The following is a 25,229-nucleotide window of genomic DNA, read 5'->3' as shown; positions in this document are numbered from 1 at the left end:
CTTAAATTTATGTCCCCTTGTAACACTCGGTTGTACCCGGGGAAAAAGTTTCTGACTATCTCGTCTATCTATTCCCCGGATCATCTTATAAACCTCTATCAAGTCACCCATCATCCATCACCTTTCCAATGAGAAAAGGTCTAGCACTCTCAACCTATCCTCGTATGACCTATTCTCCATTCCAGGCAACATCCTGGTAAATATCCTCTGCACCCTCTCCAAAGCTTCCACATCTTTCCTAAAGTAAGGCGACCAGAACTGCACACAGCACTCCAAATGTGGCCTTACCAAGGTCCTGTACAGCTGCAACATTACCTCACGACTCTTGAAGTCAATCCCTCTGCTAATGAACGCTAATACACCATAGGCCTTCTTACAAGCTCTATCCACCTGAGTGGCAACTTTCAAAGAGCTATGAACATAGACCCCAAGATCCCTCTGCTCCTCCACCTTACTAAGAACACTACCGTTAACCCTTTATACTGCATTCTTATTTTTCCTTCCAAAATGGACAACCTCACACTTGACAGGGTTGAACTCCATCTGCCACTCCTCAGCCCAGCTCTGCATCATATCTAAGTCCCTCTGCAGCCGACAACAGCCCTCCTCACTGTCCACAACTCCACCTATCTTCGTATCGTCTGCAAATTTACTGACCCACCCTTCGACTCCCTCTTCCATGTCATTAATAAAAATTACAAACAGCAGAGGACCCAGAACTGATCCCTGCAGAGCTCCACTTGTAACTGGGATCCAGGCAGAATCTTTACCATCTACCACCACTCTTTGACTTCAAGCGGACAGCCAGTTCTCTATCCAACTGGCCAAATTTCCCACTATCCCATGCCTCCTGACTTTCCGCATAAGCCTACAATGGGGAACCTTATCAAATGCCTTACTAAAATTCATGTACACTACATCCACTGCTCTACCCTCATCCACATGATTGGTCACCTCCTCAAAGAATTCAATAAGACTCGTAAAGCAAGATCTACCCCTCACAAAATCCGTGCTGCCTGTCCCGAATCGAGCAGTGTCTTTCCAGATACTCATAAATCCTATCCCTCAGTACCGTTTCCATTACTTTGCCTACCACCGAAGTAAGACTAACTGGCCTGTAATTCCCGGGGTTATCCCTATTCCCTTTTTTGAACAGGGCCACAACACTCGCCACTCTCCAGTCCCCTGGTACCACCCCCATTGACAGTGAAGACGAAAAGATAATTGCCAACGGCTCTGCAATTTCCTCTCTTGCTTCCCACAAAATCCTAGGATATATCCCGTCAGGCCCGGGGGACTTGTCTGTCCTCAAGTTTTTCAAAATGCACAACACATCTTCCTTCCTAACAAGTATCTCCTCTAGCTTACCAGTCCATTTCACACTCTCCTCTTCAACAATATGGTCCCTCTCATTTGTAAATACTGAAGAAAAGTATTCATTCAAGACCTCTCCTATCTCTTCCGACTCAACATACAGTCTCCCACTACTGTCCTTGATCTGACCTACCGTTGTTCTCATCATTCTCATGTTTCTCCCATACGCATAAAAGGCCTTGATGTTATCCTTGATCGTACACGCCAAAGATTTTTCATGCCCTCTCTTAGCTCTCCTAATCCCTTTCTTCAGCTCCCTCCTGGCTATCCTGTATCCCTCCAACGCTCTGTCTGAACCTTGTTTCCTCAGCCTTATCTAAGCCTCCTTCTTCCTCTTTACTAGATATTCAACCTCCCTCGTCAACCAAGGTTACGTTACACGACCATCTCTTTCCTACCTGACAGGTACATACATATCAAGGACACGTCGTATCTGTTCCTTGAAAAAGTTCCACATTTCAATGACATCCTTCCCTGACATCCTATGCTCCCAAATTATGCTCCTCAGATCCTACCTTGCAGCATCGTATTTTCCCTTCCCCCAATTGAAAAACCTACCCTGTTGCATGCACCTATCTCTCTCCATAACCAAGGTGAAAGTCACATTATTGTGGTCACCATCACCAAAATGCTCACCAATAACAAGCCCATCACTTGTACCGGTTCGTTACCGAGTACCAAATCCAATATGGCCTCCCCTCTGGTCGGACAATGTACATACTGAGTTAGAAAAGCTTCCTGGACACACTGCACAAACACCACCCCGTCCAATCTACTTCATTTAAAGAGCTTCTAATCAATATTTGGGAAGTTGAAATCACCCATGACTACTACCCGGTGGCTTCTGTACTTTTCCATAATCTGTTTCCCAATCTGTTTCTCCACATCTCTGCTGCTATTGGGGGGCCTATAGTAAACATCCAACAAGGTGACTGCACCTTTCCTATTTCTGACTTCAGCCCATACTACCTCCAAAGGCAGATCCCCCTCGAACTGCCTTTCTGCAGCCATTATGCCATTTCTAATTAGCAACGCCAAACCCCCTCCTTTTTTTTTACCACCCTCCCTAATCTCAGTGTAATCTTGGATACACTGAGCTGCCAATTTCTAGAGCGACCTGCAGGAAATACTTTCACATATTCAGTCGGCTCGAAGAGAAAGAAATTCCTCCACATCTTTCTTAAATAGTTTACTCTGAGATTATGTTCTCTGGTCGTCGAATCTCATACAAGGCGAATCATTCTCTCCGAAGTTATCCTATCATGTCCCTTATAATCTAATGTATCTCAGTAAAGTCTTGTTACATTATTCTACACTCCAATGAGTACAGGGGCAATATTCTCATTTCAAAACTGAGATTCCACTACATCGGTGCACCAACCAAAGTGTTCAAAGACACAGAACGCGAATGGCCATTTGTTATTGGTCTGACAGAGACGGCTTAATGTCTCATGGGTCCTGAACAACAATTAACTGATTCAGAATGTGCTGATGGAACGGAACGGAGCTCTCCCTCAACGTTTTGCAATTGTTCTTGTTGTGTGCTCATGTAAGTTTATGTAATGAACGGTTTATTGCTAGTAACGAGGGTGGGGGTGGGGAAGGACACTGAGGTTTCAGTGTGCGACAAACGTGATCTGATCGAACGGGTAAGTCAAATATTCCTAGAACATGGGAGAGCTGATCGGTCCAGGATCACTCCCATCTTCTGTTTCAGAATCAACAAATGAAATTGCTGGAAAGTCTCAGCAGGTCCGGTCGCATCTTGAAAATGAAAACCGAATGAGATTTCGGGACTGGTGACACTTCTTTTTCCATCTCCATGTCCCTCTGCCTATCTACAAACTGCCTTTTTATTGAATTATGTCCTGATTTCAAACTTTATATCCAGCTTCACATTTATTGCTTCCTCTCCAAACATTTTCCCAGTATCTAAAATCGTATCATGCTTGTTCTATCTCTTGCTTTGCCCAGGACTTCCAACTGAACAAATAACTCTGTTTCTATTTCCTTAGATACCAGATGGCCAGAGATTGGAAGACATAGGAGGACGGTTAGCGCTTTCAGAATATCTAGTCTGCTCCGCCATTCGATCTTGGATAATATCGTTCTTAACCCCATTCTCCAGTCCTCTCCCTGAACACTTAATCCCCGGTTTTAGGATACAGTCTTTTTCCCAGAGGGGGTCCTAATCCGTCCCAAAACCCTCCACATGTGTTGGCAGCTGTTACACCGTGTCTACGTCTCATCAATCTCAATTTCAGTGATTCTCGGCAAACACCAACTGTTCTGAGCAGCTCGATCGGGTCTCTGGCCCCACCGTGTTCCTGCGGGGGAGCAGTAATCATCTTCATCTCCTATGGAAAGGATCGGCTCTTACAAAAAAAAAACTGACAGAAAGAAAGATAGGCTTGTGTGTCAAGATATGTGGAGGTAATTGCTTTCTGACCTGGTCTGTAAACCTTACTGTGTATATCCCCGCACATTCTAGCTGTTGTGGTGAAAGGGAATACAAGTCCAATTAATTGCCATCTATGCTTTTATTCGATATGTATTCTTCCTTGTTCTGAATATGCAGGGATGTTTCCAGCACTGATGGTCACCATTTCTAAGAGTGCATGCCGCGAGCCCTGATATTTTCTGGAGAGTAGCCGTATCAGTTTGTGCGAAAGTGGCCCAGTACAAAGCTTAGAAGAAACATTGTTGTTCCATCTTTCCGGACGACAGTCTTTCATATCATGTTCGATGGGGCTTTATTGCATACTCATCAGCAAGCCTGGTTTTGAATTTACTCGCTCAATACTACTGTAGCGGTGGAAAGAATATAATTCCGAATACCTGCTGCGTGAATTTCATTCTCAAAGTTCTATTCGCAGTGGTCCTTCATATGTGGCGATGTTTATATCACTGCTGGCCATCCTGTTTAAGAGTGCAGTTACATATGTTCCTCTGTCTTGGCGCTGCAGGGAAAATTGTCTGCGCCTTTTCAGCCAATATTTCCTGGATATTTCTACATGGTATTCTTTATTTTTACGATCATGTCCACTTTAAGGACACAGTTACCGGGCACTTATCCTTTCTGCAACAACAGTACCGCATTTGCTTTACATGCGAAGGTGTCCCGGATCAGTAACAAGGAGAGCATTCATTTCCTTCTATCACAGGGAACACTAGATTCATGATGTTAGTCTCTGTCAAATGCATCCGAAAATGTGCTCTGAAAGCTTCATTTGAACGCTGTCTGGCGTTTCTCAACGTGTGTCAACCAAAACCAGAAATCCTCAATCATAGTTTGGAGCAGTTCACATATTCGAGTTTCGAAGCAGCAGACACGGATACAGTTCATTCAGAATGTAAAGATTTACAGGCACAGATGAACTATCGACTCATATTCTCATACTGTTACTAATATTACCGTGTGGCCTGAAGTCTAAGCCATGTTGTAACTTAAAATGTGGAAATCACAGACAGGCTGCCGAATGACAGCATGTATTTTGTTTTCTTGTTCTCACAGAGTTCCAGGAAAATATGACAGCGAGGGAAAAGAATGCAAGTCAAGTGCAGCTCTGGTGAAACACCTTCTGTCTGATTCAGTCATCAATAAGAAACGTGAATGTGACTAAAGCGGGAAACCTTTTCACAACTCGAACAAAGAGCAATCACGAATAGTGACCACCTCTTTGACATCTCAGATCGCCTTTGACCTTCCCTGAATATGTATAAGAACTAATCTTTGCACACCTCAAAGTGAGAACTGTTTGATTTACCGACAATAAGTGAGTCACATGTCCTTGATTCCTACATACGTTTCTAACTCAGCTTGCAGCCAGGTGGCAGTTGTTCATCACTCTGCTGGATAATGCACTATTATGGAGAAATAACATGAAAGTTGGAACTCTTATTGGCTGTGGGTTTCGAATAATCTTGCTACATGTTCTGCCATTCTCGGATTCCAGTGCTAAACCAGTTTTTCAGTTCATCTGAGGGTCGGGCAGGAGCAGAATTCATCATCTCCAGTGATCACTTTATCTGAGGAGAGAGAGTGAACAAAGTTTCACACAGCGAGTAATCGGAATTGCATTCGGTTTCAGCATGGCAGCAGATATGGGCTAGCAAATTCAAAGCCAGATTTGCTGATGAGAACAACAAGCACGACCTCTCAGATAGAGAAATTCCTTCCCACCGCTTATTCTGCAGAACTGGTACAGTTGCTGTGAGTATGCTGCAGGGTATCATCAGGTACATGCTCTTGGGTTTCCGGTTTTGGCCTGTGTGCTCGCGTGGCTGAGCAACCTGAGACTCTGCTTTCAGATTCCACTTCTTAAGAAGGCTTGTGTTTGTATCCCTGCGCGGCCACGTGTGCTAATGGATTAAGCTGGCAACGTTTTGCAGGGATGAGCTTTGTTAAAGTTGAACAGGAAAAAAAAGCAGTCATTTCTTCTAACCCGGCTGTGGTGTGGCACAGCAGAAAACAACCAACATGTCAGTGCCCATGTTTTCCCCTTCTGCTGTAGTTGTCACGTTCCCCTCCAGCTCGAAAGGCCACCAGCATAATATGCGACTCAAAAACAGGCTGCGCCAAACTTTCATATTCCAGACAATTTGCATTTTTCACAGTTTCTCTGAAAGTGAATGGAGATATTTATTTCCCTGTTGATGTGAACTTCGGTTCTACATTGAATCTGCTCGCGGTTTTCTGTTGCTGTTGCGAAAAGGAGGGAAATTGCGATAGGAAACTTGGTTACTTTTCCCTAATTTCCTTAATTTCTGTCCTGATGAGAGAGGCTGGTGATTGGCCCTCTCGATCTGGTGGAGACATCAGCCCAATTGTTAACCTCATCTAATCAAGACTGTAATTGATAATCTTCACTGTTTTTATGGTTCATTGTTAGTCAGTTCTGATTCATGTTACTTGAGCACTTTCCTGGAAGTATTGGTGCTCTAAGGCGCCAGTACTTTGAAAGCATCATTTGGAATTGCCTCGCTGCAATTTGTGTGAGCAGCTCATGACCCAGACGACTCGCTCTGCCTCACAGACAGCATTCATGAGTCCGTGTGTCTGAAAATAGGTTCTCTTTGTCAGTTCTGCTTCTGTTCATGAGTTGTCAGTTTTTGGTTTCGCTGGAGACACACACACAGACAAAGACCCACACGCACACATATATTTTGTGTGGTGAATCTTTTTGGTGCTTTCAGAGTTACATTGCACTTTGCTCAGAAACCACATACATTCATGAAGAACTCTGAGCTCAAAAACTGCATGAGATTATGTAAAACTCTGTTATCTCACTTTTTGGATTGGAATCAATCTAAACATCAGGTCATAGACAGAGAACACAAGGGGCTTACACCTTCAACATATTGTCTAGCTATTACGATTGTTAACAGCTAACCAGAGAATGCAACTTTTTTAAAAAAAGGGTTTTGTGATTTACACAGTGAATACAGTGATAGTTTCACTTCTTTCAACAGATGAAAGGCTTAACAGACAAACAATTCTTCAATGTATAATCTCAGTTACATCACACTGCAAATATTTGCTTTAAAGTCTGTGTTACGATCGAGCCCTCCACAAACACCTGATGAAGGAGCATCGGTCCGAAAGCTCGTGTGCCTCCAATTAAACCTGTTGGACTATAACCTGATGTTGTGTGATTTTTGACTTGGTACACCCCAGTCCAATACCGGCATCTGAGTCACAACCTATTCCCGACAGCTTGCAAGTGTTCCCTTAGAAACTGTAGCTTTTGGAAACGTATTACTGGAACAAAGTCATTGCTCCATGTTGTGGGATGCACCGTCAATCCCTAATTACTCGAGAGATTGAGATTTTGCGTTACTCCACAGAACCCTGGATGCCCTCAGTAGCGGGGTACAGGCATGATGCCATGAGGCAAGGATTTAGACATAGTGACATTGAAGAAACAGCGAAACATTTTCAACTGGGAAACGCGAGAACCTTGGAGGGGTAATTGTGGTGATAGCTTTCGCTTGTATTTGCTGCCATTGTCCTTCCAGACAGATGCTCATCGATCACTGAATTGTTCTGGCAGGATCCGTGTGTGTGTTCTGGGTGCAACCAGGATTTAGTTTTCCTTCGGATAATTCACAAGAAGAGAATTAAATCTTCATTTCCTGACTGGGAATGAAAGCCTGTTCTGGGCAATGGAAACTCAGACCCGAATGCAGGGATATCCATTGATACTGCAGTAGCCTTTGGGACCTGAACAAACTCTAGTGCCTGCTCTTCACGTCATAATCGTCTTCGTCAGCAGTGTTTCTCTCTCCAAGTTTCCAAGTCGGTTCATATTATCACCATTGGTTTCAATGTGAAGAAGGCAATGCTGTGATAATCTGCTGTTGTTCAGCAGATATATTGCAGCAAGTTAAGTAAAGACTGATGCTAACACGAGCTCGTTTTGAGCTGCGCTGATGTGTTGGCAGCAAGAAAGGCAACGTTCAACTCGCCTCATTCCGGATGACGGGCCCGAAATGCCCAGTGGTTTCTCGCTGAATTAGTTCAGGCTCTGGAATGTAAAACACTTCAATTATGAAAGTAAAGTGAAAGGAAATGTTTCACAGAGTGGGGCATTCCAAGTGAAACAGTGACGGTGATTATGTTCGCTGATTTTTCACGTTGTGAATGCTGCTTCCCTGATGTGGACGTTTCCATTACCTATATACAAACTGTCACAGTCAGACCTGGTCTTTGGATCAGTGACGGAATTGGTAACACGCCTGACGTCGAATTCAGGGATTGTCGGTTCCCATGTAAAATCACAAGGATACAGCGTGCTAGTCCATTCCTGTTGTCTGTCTGGAACGGAAGGGTTTGGGTTTTCGAATTTACAGTTTCTTTCGTTCAATTCGAATTCTAGCTCAGATCAACGTCTCTCATTGTCTGTAGAACTGGCTTTGGTTTAACCAAAAGCTGCCTTTTGGAGGTTGAAGTTGTTAGTTGGAGCGGACATCTGAAGTGAAGCACAAGGAGCTGGTCAAATCCTGAGAACTCTGCCACTCTCATGGAATGTGTCTGTGTGTCTCTTTCTGTGGGAGACACGACGTGGGTAATAACACAGTGTGACTATGTCAAACTTCAATCCCATTGTTGTGTCATCTAAGATTAAAGCGAGAACCTCACTGCTATTTGCACTGGAAACATCAGAACACATAAGGTTATGGACCAAAGCTGGAAACTGGGAATAGAATAGATGAATGTCTTTAAACCAGACTGCACCATGGGCCAAATGGGATTTTCCATTCTGCAAAACTTGAAGACGAGTAGAAACCAATCTGGAGTGAAACTGATCGGAAATGAAATGGAAAATCCATTTCATTGAGAATAAGTTCAAGAGCGTCTGTCTTCATTCCATGTAATCTCGTAGTTAGGATTTGGAACTCTAACCGCAATAGTGTTGGTTCTATTCTCGGACAGGGAATGCACGTTTTATTGTGCAAATATATCGTGGTACCAGTATTTCTTACACTGGTCCGAACCTGGTAATGCTTGGTTTTGTGCCAGGTTATCAAAAACCAAAAGCTGCAGGTTTTGGAAATATGAACTAAAAACGAGAATTGATAGAGAAACCCGCTACACCTGGCAACATCTGTGGAGAGAAACAGGTTTATTTTCTTAAGATGGACCGGAAACAGGTTAGTTATAGTTTTCTAGATTATACTGTTGGGAAATGATAATCTTACCTGTCGAACCAGGATATTTATCAAAATCACTCTTGAGCTTACAAACATCGAATCCAAAATCTTAAAAGGACCTAATCAGCTGTCATGCTACTTTCATTTTCCTGAGCTGGTGGAAGGCTATGTTTTAATGGCTACATTTCCTTTTAGTTTCCGTTATTTAGCAGTCACGCCGAATGGAGAATTGTTTCTTACAGTGTCTGTCTCCATATGTGTCTTTGTTTTTTCTATATTTGTCTCTGTATCCGCCTTGGCCTTTTTCACATTCTCCGACTCTCTGGCTGTCCATATCCCTCATTTCCCATTTCTGCTCTTGAAAAGCCTAATATTCAGAGACAGTTTGAGATTCGAACTGCTGAGAGGCTTTCTGACGCCTGGCTGGAGTCGGTCGAAGGAGTCTCACATTCTCTGGATAATGCGTCTGTCACTTCGACCTGAGGCAAGGAGACATTTCTTCCTCAAAATCTAAAGACTCTTTCGAAGTTAAAGTTGAATTCCTTATCTAACAGAAAAAGAAAGTAATTACATGACAGCTGAAGAAGAACAACGATGCATTTACTGTTGGCGTACACGAATGAATGGTGACAGCAGAGAATGAGGGTGATCATGTCGTGGTGTCAGTGCCATTACCACAACATTTCCCGGGAATGCTGCAGTGCCTCCTGCTTCACCACTTAATTTCTACAAAACTGGGAATGAAGGAATGAGAATAAAAGGATGAGAAGCAGAAGTGCTTGTGGAACTGCGGGAAGAATCTCCAGGTTAAAATAGTAGTTAAAAAGAGCAACCTACACTACTGGATTTAAACCAGGAAAATGAAGCCGGAACGCGAAATCAGAATGTACAGCAATTCAAACAGGACACTGAGTTTCTCGATCAGCAACACAATACTTGCGAGAAATAACGAGCTTTCAATACAATGAGCAGGCACCAGTGTGATGGGAGCTGCTTTCACCAGCTAAGCCATGGCGCCACGTTAAGAGCCAGATTTCTCGTCCATATGTGCAATGCCTGAACCACTTGATCACAGGAATTCGAAAACACGTTTTCTGTATTAATGTTGCTCAGTTTGAATGGCAATCAAACTCTGCTTGTGCAAAAATAGACATTTCAATGCTGAGCATGCCCCACTAAAAAGGCACAGAAAAAGACAGTATCCTCTTGCATTGGCATCCAACAGATATTTTCGTCGTTTAAACTGACAGAATAAAGAGGATGTGCTCATCTCCTCTCGCGTCTCATTAACCACGTTAATACACACGCAGGGATTTTCAAACCAAGATGAACAGGCTCATTGTTGTGAATTGACAGCAGTGGTGTGTGAGTCATTGCGAACAGTGAGCCATAAATGCTGAACCAATAGCACTGACACTGAGCCTTGCACCATCAGCTCCACACTCACATCTTGCGTTATGTCTCCTAGGCATCAGTGCATTTGACTTTAATTATTCTACACTGCACTCTCCTCAAGTTATTCCCGACCGCTTGCAGTGTCGAATTAGAACATGCAATTATTACAAATGCATTTCTGGGACACAGTTGTCTATCAATGAGATAAGATTCACTGCCCATCCCTAATTATCCCAAAGATATAGGGAACGAGTTACTTTTGTGAACTCCTCAAATCCTTAATATGGAGGTACCGACTAGAAACCGCTAGAGATGGAGTTCCTGGATTGCAGAAAGCAGACCGACCCCAAACTGCTAACGTAAACCACCCAGGGAAGAGCAGAAGGACCCCACTCTGTCAATGTAACTCAACCAGGGGACAGAAGTCTGACATCACGCGATCAATGTAACTCAACGATGAATTTATGGCCGGACCGCACTCTGGTAATATAACTCACCTAGGGAAGAGTAGACTGACACCACTCTGTCAATGCTAGTCATCCAGGGAAGAGCAGACTGACCCAACACTTTATATGTAACTCACCCAGCCAGTGGCAGACTGACACCACTCAGTCAGCAAAATTTACCCAAGAAAGAGCAGACTGACGCCAGTCTGTCAACGTAACTCACTCAGAGAAGAGCAGGCTGTACCCATTCTGTCTCTGTCACTCATCCAGGAAAGAGCAGGCTGATCTGATTCTGTCAATGAAACACAAGCAGGGAGATGAGCCTGACCCCACTCTGTCAAAGTAACTCACTCAGAGAAGAGAAGACTTATTCCATTCTGTCTATGTGAATCATCCAGCGAAGACAGTAATGAAACCATACTTGCTGTTAAACTCAGACAGAGAAGAGCAGACTGTCACGATTCTGAGAAAGTAACACGCCCGTGGAGGAGCAGACTGACACCACTCTCTTAACATAGCTCACGCAGGGAAGAATAGACTGAGTCACTCTGTGATATTACCCACTGAGAAAGGAGCAGACTGACCCCATTCTGTTAATATGACTCTCCCAGGGAAGACCAGATGCAGCCCAATCTGTCAATGAGACTCAACCAGGGAAGAGCACTCTGACCTCACGCGATCACTTTAACACAATGAGGAAATTGCAGACTGACTGCATTCTGTCAATGCAACTCACCCAGGGAAGAGCAGACGGATCCCACACTGTCCAAATAACTCACTCCGTGAAAAGCAGACTGACGCCTCTCTCTCCACGTAACTCGAACAGGAAAGAGTAGACTGTTGCCACTCTGTCAATGTAACTCACTAAGGGAAGAGCAAATGACGCCACTCAGTCAGTGTTACTCACCGAGGGAAGGGCAGACTGACCCCACACTCTCAGTGTAACTCAGCAGACTGATCCCACACGGTCAATATCAGTCATTCACTGAAGAGCAGTCTGATCCCACTCTATAAATGTAATTCACTCAGGGAAGAGCAGACTGATCCCATCTGTCTATGGTACTCACCCAATGAATGAACACTAACCCCACTCTACCAATGTAACTCGCCAGAGAAGAGCAAACGGAAGCCAGACTGTCAACATAAATTATCGAGGGAAGAGAATACTGACCCCGCTCTTTCTGTTTCACTCAGTCAGGGAAGAGCAGACTGTTACCACTCTGTGAAAGAAATTCGCCCAGGGAAGGGCAGACTGACCCTACTGTATCTGCGTGACTGACACAGGTAAGAGCAACTAATCCAACTCTGTCAATGTCTGCCCCTCAGGGAAGAATACCCTGACCCCTCTCTGTCCAAGTCGCTCACCCAGAAAACAGCAGACTAACCCCACTCTGTCTATTTAAGTTCACAAAAATCCTCTGAAGTACGTCCTATCCAGACACTCTCCACATCACTGTCTCTGTAACCGTGTGCGTTCAATGGCGAATCCAAATAACCTGCAATGTTTAGAATGTGGCAGCAAACCAGAGCTACCACACAGAAATTGGGCGAATGTGCAAACTTCCATCAGGCAGTCACCTAAACCTGGAATGGAAACCAAACCCGACAGCAGTCGTGATTATAAAATGGCAGAACAGAAACCTAGAAAAAGGAATTGCGTCCCTGTGTGTTGCAACGATTCTGAGTATTAATTAAGCGTCCCTTTCTGTAGTTAATTTCCATTTTCATCACTGCCAACCTTCTTCAAAGCAAAGCACGCACTTGCTTTTTTCAGACTTCCGATATCCCGCTTTCATCCCGCTTTTTACCTAATCCTATTTCTGACTTTACAAACTACGTCACAACAGGTTGTCATCTGCAGAAGGAGCTTTGTTCCGTTCTCCACTGATATTGAGAGTAGTAATACAGCTTATTCGAGAAGGACTTGCTGCGTTTGCGGGTGGTGTATTCGCGGTATTATGGCTTCTTTTTATCGTTTTCGGTCTACTATTTCGAGTTCATTGCGCAGACTTCTGAAGAAGACTTTTTGGAGTCGAAATGGTAACTGTGTTTTCTCTCGGAAGATAGACGTAGCCTTATTTCTGTTCTCTTATAAATTGATCTTCTTCTGATCTTTGCATGTGAAATAGGGTGCATTACTCTTGCTCGGTTTTAGTTTCAAAATCAAGAGAAACATGAAGGAGACAATATCAAAGAACACAAAGTACTGAGTTGTTAAGATAATTTTTGCAGCAATGGTGGACATGAAGGTCAAATTAAGACAACGGTTCAAGAACATTTAGTCTGGAATTGGTATGTGACTTGAGTTCCAAATATATGTTTCCGTTCTTCCAGTACACCTTTTTGTCTCCCAGAAAACATTGATTGTTTTCTGTATTTAATTTGTTTCACGATATCTGTCTTCTGGTCGACCAGGGACAACTTGAATTTGCGTCTGCATTGAATAAGATTTCGCTCTTTCTTTCGAGAAGCAAACCTGTGCATTATGTAACATTTATCATGCTGATGGCTAAGATGTTCAAAATGAATTACTGTTTATGGATCGTGAGCAAGAATGAAGTGATCCACTTGCGAACAGATGTCACCACGCTCTATTCCGACATCGGGCCTGAACGGTCTATAGGCAGAGTCTGCAGAAAGGAAATGTCTAAGTGAACTAGTCCTTTGTTCAGTTTGATTTGATAGTGCTGTTTTGGTGCAGAAATGTGTCAACATCTCTGACGTTAGAGTCAAAATTTAAGTCACATCTACTCCATGGAGTGTCTTCTCATACCGGAACATGCTGACATGAAAACATCTAGCTCTGATAGCAAAAATTTTTTCATTAAACTGGGAGTATGTTTAACTAAGCAATTCAGACAGCCAAAATGAATAATTGGCATTTGGTTCTTCAAGCTGAGCTCTCCACACCAACTGCTCCAACGAAGGTCGTGGATAAGATCCCCATCGATTATTTTGGTCAATTTTAGTCTCAGCAACAACCAATTGTTCTGAACAATGGTACCCCACAAGCAGAGGGCTAAGTCTGATTTTCATCGTTAATTTTCAAATTCAGTTCTTAATGCACAGTTTCTTACGAATGTGGACAGCAGAAGACCGTTAACATTCTATTTCTAATATTTCCAGAAAATTCTACTCCGCTGATATCGCCTTGCCTTATCACACCTCAAGCCAGGAACCTGGATCAGTCGAGATCCTTTCCACACATGGAGTTGCTTTTTCTAATTCATTGACTGCTGATATACTAGATTATTGGCTTTGAGAGTCAGTTGTAAATTAGGTTGAGCTTTCTCAGCTTGACTTTCAATTGATTTTTTAAAAAATCATCATCTGCAGGTAATGTATTGCATTGCTTCTTGTTTTGCTTAATTCCAAACCCCCGCTCCCGAACATCCAAATTTCACGATAGTTCGACAAATGTTTTGAAACTGATTCATGTTGGAAGTTGGTGGCTTTTTGTGTCTCGACACATAATTTATTTTATTAGCCGTCTTGAAATTACTTCGGATTCTTTACAGTTAAAAAATTTAGTTTCGATTGAATGCAAAGCTCAAGCTCCACGAAATCCAAATTCTGCAAAGGAATTAATGACTTTTGAAAAATTCAACGCTGTGGACAGGACTCGAACCTGTGCAGGAAGACGCCATTGGATTTCAAATCCAACGCCTTAACCACTCGGCCATCACAGCTCCGACCTAATTGCCAATTTTCATAGTAAAAGAACTGAATTAATGAAATACGTAATTTGAAGAACAAATTGTCAAGACCCAAAGATTTCGCCAAATCCTTTGCTGGGACTCAGACGAACGTTACCTTTGCAGATTGACAGGCTTTCATCGCAAACTAGATTCTGACACAGCTGAAGTTGTGGGAATGATTCTTCATCGAATTTTAGAGTCACGGATGTGCACCACATGAAGAGAGGATCATTGTCTCACTGCGTCCGATCGACTTTGACTCAATTGCTCATCATCTGGTGCCAAAGTTGTTTTTTAACATTCATCAAAATATGGTATTAGAAATATTGATGCTAAGTCCATAAACACTAGCTACATTCGTAAAAATAAAATCGGAATTAGAAAGAATGCAGAACCAATTTACAGGAATGGATCCAGCAACTAATCCGTAAGTTCGGACATCAGGTAATGAACTTGTGAGCACAAGAGAGGAAGATTGACCGAAGATTTGGAACTTGAAATCGTCTTGATGGAATTATTTGCAAAGCTTTTGCGGTTGTTCTAGAGTCATCAAGTCCTTGAACAATACAACACGGAAAGTGGCCCTTCTTTCCAACTTGCCCATGGTGGACAGTTGTCCTATATTAATAGGTCCCATTTTCCAACATTTGGCCCACATCCCTCTAAACCTTGTTACTCATATTTCCATCCAGATGCCATTAAATGTTACAGTTATACCAGTCTCCAACAATTTCTCTGGCAGCTCATTCTGGACACGACTGAAAAAGTTGCCCCTGACGTCCCTTTTAAATCCTTACCCACTAATTTTAAAACGATATTTTCTAAATTTTGACTTACTCACCAGCAGGAAAACACCTTGACGAGTAAACCTATCCATGTCCCTCATGATTTAATAATTAGCAAGGATTTGACTTTATCATAATTGTCAGGAGGGAGATGTGTGGAGATTATTTATCGAAGGTTTGAAGTAGAAAGTCTGATGTACAGATTTTTAGAATTGCATCTTGGAGAAGTTTTTACTGAGTCATTGAAGTCCAGTAGCAGTTGTAGAAGTCTGTTGTGAAAGCTGCAGAAGGATTTCAGGGCACGAGAGCGAAGCATTATTTCCAATGTATTGTGGCTCAGTTCGACCGCACGTGGACTACAGTATGAGGAATTATAATCCTCAATTTAGGAAAGATACTAATGCCATATGAGGAATACCACGAATGGTGATTAGCCTTGATATCATGTATGAACGCTAGTCCTGTGAATTGAAATTGGGCAAATCCGGTCTTTTTTTTAACAGTTTCAAAACAAGCGAGGCAATTTCGTTGAGAGTTGCAAAATATTTGAAGAGATAAACAGGGTGGTGCAATTAAATTTTGTTCCCTCATTGGTGAATCTAGAAGCAGGAGAGGACAATTTTAAAATGAAGCATTGTGATTTATGACCAGGATGAGAACTATTGATTTTTGTCTTAGCCTTGAGAAGTCTCGCTATTCAGCACTACAGTGAGCCTTGGATATTTGGTCTTTGAATGCATCACGATCAGCCTGACCCGCCGACACTTACTGCATCACTATAGACCTGACCCCTCACACTTACCCCCTTAATATCAGCGTGAACCCCTCAAACTTACTGCATCACTATCCATCTGGTGCCCTCACATTTACTGCGCCACTTTCACTTGGAGACCCTCATTTTGACTGGGTCATTATTAGTCTGATTGCCAAACACTTACTTTGTCCTATCAGTCACGCCCTTACACTTCCTATATTACTATTACCCTGACTCCTTACACTTACCGTGTCACTACAACACTGCTTCCTCAAACTTACTATGTCACTATCACCTTGACCCTCTCACATTTACTGCACCACAATCACACTGACCACCTCACACCTACTGCTTCACTATGAGCTTCAACACTCACACTGACAGCGTCACTAACAGCCTGACCCCTCATACTTACTGAGTTGGTATCTCTCTGATCCCCTCAGAATTACTGCATCACAATCACTCTGACCCCTCATACTTAATGCGTCACTATCCCTCTGGCACCCTCATACTTCCTGCATCACTCACACCCTGACACATGCGCACCTACTGCATCCCTATCAGCCAAACCCCACTCACTAATGGCGTCACTCTCCCTCTAACTTGCTCACACTTAATATATCCCCATCACCTTGACACTCTCTTACTTAGTGCATCAATATCACCCTGACCCCCTCATGCTTACTGCATCACTACGAGCCTGATCCCTTCAAATGTACTGTGTCACTATCAGACTGACCCACTCATACTTACAGCATCACTATCACCTTGACACACCAAACTTAGTGAGTCCAGATCATACTGAACCTTTCACTCTTCTTGCGTCACCTTCAGCCAGACCCTGCACACTCCTCATACTTGCTGCATTACTATAACTCTATCCCACCCACACCGTGTGTCACTATCACCCTGACAACTCATACTCACTGCACCACTACTATCCTGACTCCATCACAATTAGTATATCATTATTAGCCTGACCTCTTACACTTACTGTGTCACTCTCAGCCTGACCCCTCACATTTCCTGTGTTACTCTCAATCTGACACCCTCAATATGTCTGCGTCACTGTCACCCCGAACACGTCACACGTACTGCATGGGTGTCTACCTGAAACCTCACGCTTATTGCCTCACTATCATCCTGAGCGGCTCGCACTTACTGCGTCACTAGCACACCAACACTCTTACCTTTACTGCGTCACTATCGGCCTGACACCTCACATGTACTGCATCACTATTAGCCTGACCCGCTCACACGTTTTGCGTCACTACTACCCTGACCCCCTCACAATTGCTGTGTCGCCATTAGCCTGAGCCCCTCACTATCACGCTGATCAAGCTCACAATTACAGCATCACTATCAACCTGACCCCCTCACACTTTCTCTGTCATTATCACTCTGACCCTTTCACACGTAATGCATCACTGTCACACTGAGGCACTCACATTTTCTGCGTCGTTATCAGCCGGACCCGCCGGCACACAGCATCACTATCAACCTGGCCCCTCACACTTGCATGCCTCAATATCAGTGTGAACCCCTCACACTTACTGCATCACTATCCATCTGCCATCCTCACACTTATTGCACCAGTTTCACCTTGACTTCCTCATTTTTACTGCATCACTATCAGCCTGACAGCCACACACATATTGCGTCACTATCAGTGATGCCCTCACACTTCCTATGTTAATATCACGCTCACTCCTAAAACCTACTGCATCACTATCAGCCTGACTCCATCACACTTTTTGTGTCAGTACCAGACTCACGCCTCACGCTTATCATGTTGCTAAAACTCTGCCCCATCACACTGACTGCGTCTAATCACCCTGACCCACTCACACTTTTCGTATCAGTTTCAGTCTGACGCCTCGCATTTACTGTATAACTAAAACTCTCCCCCTCACACTGACTGTGTAACTCTCAGCCTGACCCCTTCATACTTACTGCGTCAATATCAGTCTGACCCCTCAGACTTACTGCGTCACTATCACCCTGACCCACTCACACAGTCTTTGCCAATTTCACCTTGACGGCCTTATTTTTATTGCGGCCCCATCAGCCTAACAGCCACACATTATTGCGTCACTTTCAGTCACGCCCTCACACTTCCCATGTTATTATCACCCTGAATCCTTACACTTATTGTGTCATTATCAGGCTGACCCCTCACACTTACTGTGTCACTATCAGCCTGACTCCATCACATTTATTGTGTCAGTATCAGACTGACGCCTCACACTTATCTTGTCACTAAAACACTGCCCCATCACATTGACTGTGTCACTATCAGCCTGACCCCCTCACACTTACTGCTTCACAATCGCAATGCCCCTCTCTCACTTACGACGTCATTTAAACCCTGACACCCCACACTTGCTGTGGCACTATCACACTGAGGGCCGTACACTTAGTGTCACTGTCATCCTGACCCCTTCCACTTACTGCATCATTATCACACTGGTACCTCACACCCACTGTGTCACTGTCATCCTGACCCCTTACACTTACTGCGTCACTATCACACTGGTATCTCACACCCACTGTGTCACTATCATCCTGAGCCACTTACACCTATTACGTCACTATCACTTTGACCCCAACACACTAACTGCATCAATATCAGCCTGACCATTTCACACATACTGCGCCACTACCAGGTTGACTCCCTCACATATGCTACGTCACTATCAGGCTTACCCACTCATGCTTACTGCGTCACTATCACCCTGACTCCCCACTCTTACTGCGTCAAGGTCATTGTGCCCCCATACACTTACAGCGTAACTATCATTCTGACAACGTCACACTTACTGCGTCAAGATCAGCCTGGTCCCTCAAACTTAATGTGTCACTATCAGCTTCAACACTCACATTTACTGCGTCACTTCTAGCACTACCCCTGCACACTTACTACATCCCTAAACGCCTTACCCCCTCACATTTACTTCATCACTATCAGCCTGAGACACTCACACTTACAGCTTTACTACAACCTGGCCCTGAGAGTGCATCTACATCACTGTGACCCTGACCCCTTACCCATACTGAGTCAATATAAGCCTGGCCCCCAAATGTTCTGCATCACTATCGCACTGACATCTCACACTCACTGCGTCACTATCACCTGCCCCCTCACAATTACTGCATCACTACAACCTGAGCCCCTGAAAGCATCTGCGTAACTGTCACCCTGACCACATCACACTTGCCATGTCACCATCACAATGACACATTCAACAGTCTGCTTCACTGTCATCCTGACACCTCACACTCACTGGATAACTACCATCCTCCCCCTCATACTGACCTGTCACTATCATCCAAAGCTGCTCACACTTATTGTGTTCCTATCACTCTGGTCCCAACACACTTACTGCATCGCTATCAGCCTGACACTCGCACACTTCCCGCATCACTATCAGCCTGACACCTCACAATTTCACCGTGTCTTTCAGTCTGACTCCTCACATTTCCTGCATCACTATCACCCTGTCACTGAACATTTACTGGCCAGTATTAGCCTGACGCCCTCAACATACTGCATCAATATCAGCCTGAACACTCACCCTTACTCTGTCACCATCACGCTGACCCCCTCACACTCATTGCATCACTATCACCCTGTACCCTCTCACTTCCTGCATTAGGATCACTCTGACTCACTGACACTTGTTGCATCACTATGAGCCTGACCTCTCACACATACTGTGACACTATCAGCCTGACCCCCTCACACCTACTGCTTCACTATCAGACTGACCCCTCACACTTACCGCATCACTAACAGCCTGACACCTCACACTTTCTGCGTCACTATTCCCCTAGCACTTCACTTTTATTGGCCACTATCTGCCTGACGCTCTCAACTTACTGTGTCACTACCAGCCTGAACGCACACACTTACTCCCTCACTATCAACCTTACTGTCTCACACGCACTGCGTCAGTCTCTGCCTGACCCCATCACACTTACTACGTCACTTTCACCCTGTCCCCTCCCACTTTATGCGTCAGGATCAACATGACACAGTAACACTTACTGCATCACTATCAGCCTGATCTCCTTCCAATTACTGCGTCACTATCAGCCTGACCACTCACTCTTACTGCGTCACTGTCACACGGACCCCTCACACGAAGTGTGTCACTATTGGTCTGATCCCTCAGACTTACTGCATCACTTTCACTCTGACCCCCCTCTCTGCGTAACTATCGGCCTGATCCACTCACACAATCTGCGACATTATCACGCTGACACCTCACCCTCATTGTGTCACTATCATCCTCACTCCATCAGTCACTGTCAGCCTGATCCCGTGTAATGGAAAATTATCATTTTTTGTGAAATCTATGAAAGCATGGTTGAAACAAAGAAGTATGGACCTAACTTTGCAAAAAGACAGAAAAAATGTAAAGTTCAACCTAATTTTCAGCTGACTCTCAAGGCCAATAATCTATTATATCAGCAGTCAATGAATTAGAAAAAAAACAACCCCATGTGTGGAAAGGAACTCGACTGATCCAGGTTCCTGCCTTGAGGTGTGATAAGGCAAGGCAATATATAGTATAAAGGGAATATGTGAAAACCGTCAGGCTCCATTTTATGAGGCGTCTTGCAAATGTGTCGGGTCCATTCTACAAATGTCAAAAATAAACATTTTCTTTGTTCTTGGTAGCATTTGCATCGAGTCGATTGAAATTCCACGGCAGTAAACTCGGGGGCTCGTCTGGGACCCTGCGACTGGGTAAGATTTTGAAGATTCCCAGGAGGTATACGCGCCACTGCCTTGAAGGTCTTTCACTTCATCTTGAGCGCTGAATTGGCCACTTTGAGTGAGAGGACTGGGGATAAGTGGATCGCTCCAGAGTCGCGTTCCGAATTGAATCGGGTCAGGGTAAGAGTTGTTGCTAAAGTAATCCGACATAGAGACTTGTTCGAAGAGAGTAGACGAACCAGGAAGAGGAACCAGTGAACTCTCGCGCAGTATTCGAGTAAAACTCAAGGGAAAGGATTGCCGTCTCTAGAGAGTTGAAGTGACAGCAAGACTAACGGTGGTTTGAAACTTGGAGTCAACATGGGCAGCGTTGGAGTCGCCAAAGCCGTACCGGTTACTTGGGTTCTTGGTTTGTGAAAACCAAGGCAATGAGGCGGTAGTGCCCAATGAGGGGGGACCTCCGGAGGTAAAAGCAAGTTATATTGGCAAAGAGAAGATTATGATATCCTGAGATAAGAGAGAGAGAGAGAGAGATTGACAGACAGAGAGACAGCTGCTCGTTGGATGCTGCCTGAACTGCTGTGCTCTTCCAGCACCACTAATCCAGTATTTGGTTTTCAGCATCTGCAGTCATTGTTTTTACCCAGACAGAGAGACAGACAGAGAGAGATGAACACTTTTCCAATATCGATGAAAATCGGCTCCAGCAAGAGCGAACAAAAAGAGGGTCGACAGACAACTAAGAATGGTCAAGAAAAAATACAATATATGCTAAATAATTATGGCCCAGTTTCTGTAAGGCAGTTAAAAATGTAAATCAAGGAATGTGTTTTTTTTGGAGGAACGAAGTTTTAGTAATATTCAGTTGCAAATGCTGAGGTCACCGTTGGAGGAGAGAGAGAAAGAGAAACGGAAGGGTAAAATAGAACCTGTGAATTGGAGTGCTTATCACATGTTGAAGGCTGAGCCTGATCTCAGGGAAAGAAAATCTCGAAATAAAGATAGATCAAGTACACGTACAAACACCAGCACACATGCACACACACACGGAAAACAACCTAATGAAGCTGGACAGTGTCTTAAGACTGGATCAGATCCTGACCTTAATGGGTGCCCTCGAAGAGCTACAGCCCCCCTACGAGATCCACTTCACGAAGATTCCAAGTCAACGGTCGCCGCCTCAGGGTCTGCTGATTCACCAATAGCATATCGTACCCACAATCAATTGAAGCAAGAATCCCGAAAGAAGTCGAGACAATGTCCCAGTACCTTTAGCGCCTCACGAAAGTCGATTACGTCTATTGTGGCCTGATACCACCCAATGACATAACGACAGCAGAGATCACACCGTATGAGGCACACCTGAGGAGCAGCTTCATCAATGGAATCAAGTACGAAACAACAAAATAGGTAATAATATACGTCTATTAACTGGGACACGGGAAAGTTGAATTTGATAGAGCAATACGTGATACATGCTGAAAAACTACTGGCTCAAGTGAACCATAACCGGAAATTAAAGATGGAACAGCAATCACATGAACCTCAGCTTATTATGATGCAAATGGTCGTTCAGCCATTGGAAGGAGGGACTGCGAGAAAAGAGAGAGGCACAGGTGGAGTTCACAAATGAGGAAGGGATCGTGGAAGTGCGCTTGCAGAGATAGATCTGGCTGGTGCTTTGTTTGCGGAGCAATGGACCACTGGTCAAGACAGTGCCCGCACAGACAGCCTCAATCGGTCCTGGAGGCTGGACAGCATGGTGACTGACAGGGGACGACTGAGGTTGAGGTGGGAAGGCCACAAGGTACAGGTTAACCTCTTTCCTTTATACTTGGCAACGAAGAATCCCGAATGCTAATCACTTCTACTAATCTAACGGGCACTGAGATGTATCCCAACTCTATATTGAACATTGAGATTGCGACTTGTGGACAATATGTTCAATATAACAATGATGCGTATTTGTCGATGCCTACCTCTATGTTATACGTGGAATGTTGACCAGTTACCTTTTTGGTAGATACATGGCCAGCATATTCACTCCTCAAATCAAGACAGTTCAGAGAGTTGACACCAATAAAGATGAGTGGAATGTTCCTGAACTCAATGGAGGCATCAGGCGTCGTGATATGAGAGAGTTTTACCGCACCCATATTGTGTGAAATCAGTAATGTGTATCCATTCTAATTCTCAATTTTGTTAGCGGAATTCTGTCCTTTACATTTGATGGCTTAGGATCTCATTATGAGACTGGGGTTGTATTTGCTCAGTACTCCGACGGGCTTGCAGGTAATTCAAAGAGAAGATTCACAAGTGTAAACTGTAAAATACAACCCACCACCCCTGGTGTATGTCTATGAGTGGCGATTAAGCCAGAGAGCAATGAGTTCAGTGAGCAATTCACTCGCCCTGGAAGCAGGTAACCATGATAATCCTATTAACACCGATTTTTTTGCGGGAATATGCTGCACTGCACAGCACACATACACCATGATATCCCTGAGGAACCATAAGAGAAGTATTTGTTCAGGAGATTGGTTAAACCAGGTCAGTTGTTATTGTGCGAATTTTATTGAAGAGATGACAGATGTGCAGTCAGTGTGAACTTATGTAAAGTACCTGCGATGGCAAGTAAACTCTATATTTTTGATGTGGAAGGTTATGCTCCTCGCGTGTCACTGGCGAAGATGTCTAGTGACTGGTGGCAGGATTTGGGGCCATGGGGATGAAAGGCATAAAGAACGAAATGTTGGGTGTTCTGGGACGATGTGGGTATGTGGTTCAATGCAGATGTGTGGACATATAGGAAGAAATTAATTTGTCTAACTCAGGCAATAGAACAGTCGAGGTAACCCCCTCTAGCCCTGAAGAGCCTAGAAGGCTGGCCTGGCGTTTCCCTAAGATAAAATTCTCAGACCCAAGATTAATAACGTTCCTACTGAATTATGGCTAAAAGGCAAACATGATGTGGGTCATATACGAGGTTGTGAACCAATACGAGTAACCCCGAAGTCGGAATATCGTCCTGGCAGGGCACAATACCCGTGAAAACCCGAGGCCATGGACGTAGTTACTCCAGTCTTTCAGTCCTTTCCAAAGGCTAGAGAGATAATCCCCTGTGTAAACTCACTGGTGAGAAATCCTATTTTTCTGATCAAAAAGGCAAAAATTCCAAGTGACCCGGAGGAATGGAGGTTTGTTCAAGACCTGCAGGCAGTCAATAACAGTGTTGTCCCGCGCGCATCAAATGTTCCCAAACCCTATACTGTATTAGCTCAATTTCCACCCGACAGTAAGTGGTTCCCTTCTGTGGATTTACCAAATACATTCTTTAGTGCAATGGTGCATCCAGATAGTCAATTGTGGTTCGCTTTTTCATTCAAAGACAAATCTTATGAGTTTACACAACTTTGTCAATGTTACTGTGAGTCACCCACCATATATAATGAGGTTCTACGCAGGAGTCTGGAGACTCTTGTTTTAGCCCCTGGGTCTGCGCTTCTGCAATCTGTAGACGATTGTTAATAGTAGCACCGAAAGAGGAACAATGTGAGAAGGATTCCCTTGCATTGCACGAGGGAAGGGCAGAAAGACAGTCTCGCAAAGCTTCGATTTATGCAACAACAGGTGAAGTTCTCCAGTCACTTAATATCTGAACAAGGGAAGACCATTGGTCAAGACAGAGTGCAAGTAATTCAGCAAATTCCAAGGCCTCACATGAGGAAACAATTGCTATCCTTTTTGGGCATACGCTCCTACTGAAGAACGTTTATCCCACATTACACAAATCTTGAGGCGCTCTGAAGTGACATGGCCCATGGAAAAGGTCAGCAGAACCAAGGTCCGTTGCAATGGATCCCAGCGGCCGAGTTGAATTGAAAAAGACGTTTCAAAGTACACCTACTTTGTGTACTGGGGATTCCGAATCCAAACAAGCCTTCTGTCAAATGGCAGATGAAAAACATGGCTGCATGACATCTGTGTTATTGCAGGATCATGGGGGAAAATTCAGTCTGGCAACTTATTTTTCGGCTAAGCCAGACCTCGTAGCGGCAGGATTGCGTAAATGCCCGCGAGCTGTGGTTGCTATATAATCGGCTACGGCGACATAACCAAACTCATCACACATGCAGTATCCTTACTGCTTTCCGAGCAAAACAAAGCACATAGTCGGCAGCACGTTGACTCAGATACAATACTGTGTTCTTGGAGAAGCCTAACATTGCAATAAAACGATGCAACGTCCTTAATACTGCTAGTCCTCTCACTAGAGAAGGAGACGGAGAACCTCATGATTGTATTGCTGTAATTAATGAAATGTGCTACCTAGACAAGACTTACAGAATTCATCACTTGAGAATACAAATATGGCGTTTATTTTTGTGGATGGGTCAACAT

The 25,229-nt window shown here is 44.0% G+C and overlaps 1 non-coding gene across 1 annotated transcript; it reads right to left on the bottom strand.

Moving 5' to 3' along the window:
- Positions 1-14,475: 14,475 nt before the first annotated feature.
- On the bottom strand, positions 14,476-14,557 carry trnas-uga (transfer RNA serine (anticodon UGA)). Its single transcript has one exon. It is a non-coding gene; the product is annotated as a tRNA-Ser (tRNA).
- Positions 14,558-25,229: the final 10,672 nt, after the last annotated feature.

The sequence above is a fragment of the Chiloscyllium punctatum genome, unplaced genomic scaffold, assembly GCF_047496795.1.
Source record: "Chiloscyllium punctatum isolate Juve2018m unplaced genomic scaffold, sChiPun1.3 scaffold_159, whole genome shotgun sequence".
NCBI classification, from domain to species: domain Eukaryota; kingdom Metazoa; phylum Chordata; class Chondrichthyes; order Orectolobiformes; family Hemiscylliidae; genus Chiloscyllium; species Chiloscyllium punctatum.
This window is presented reverse-complemented; position numbering and strand designations above follow the sequence as displayed.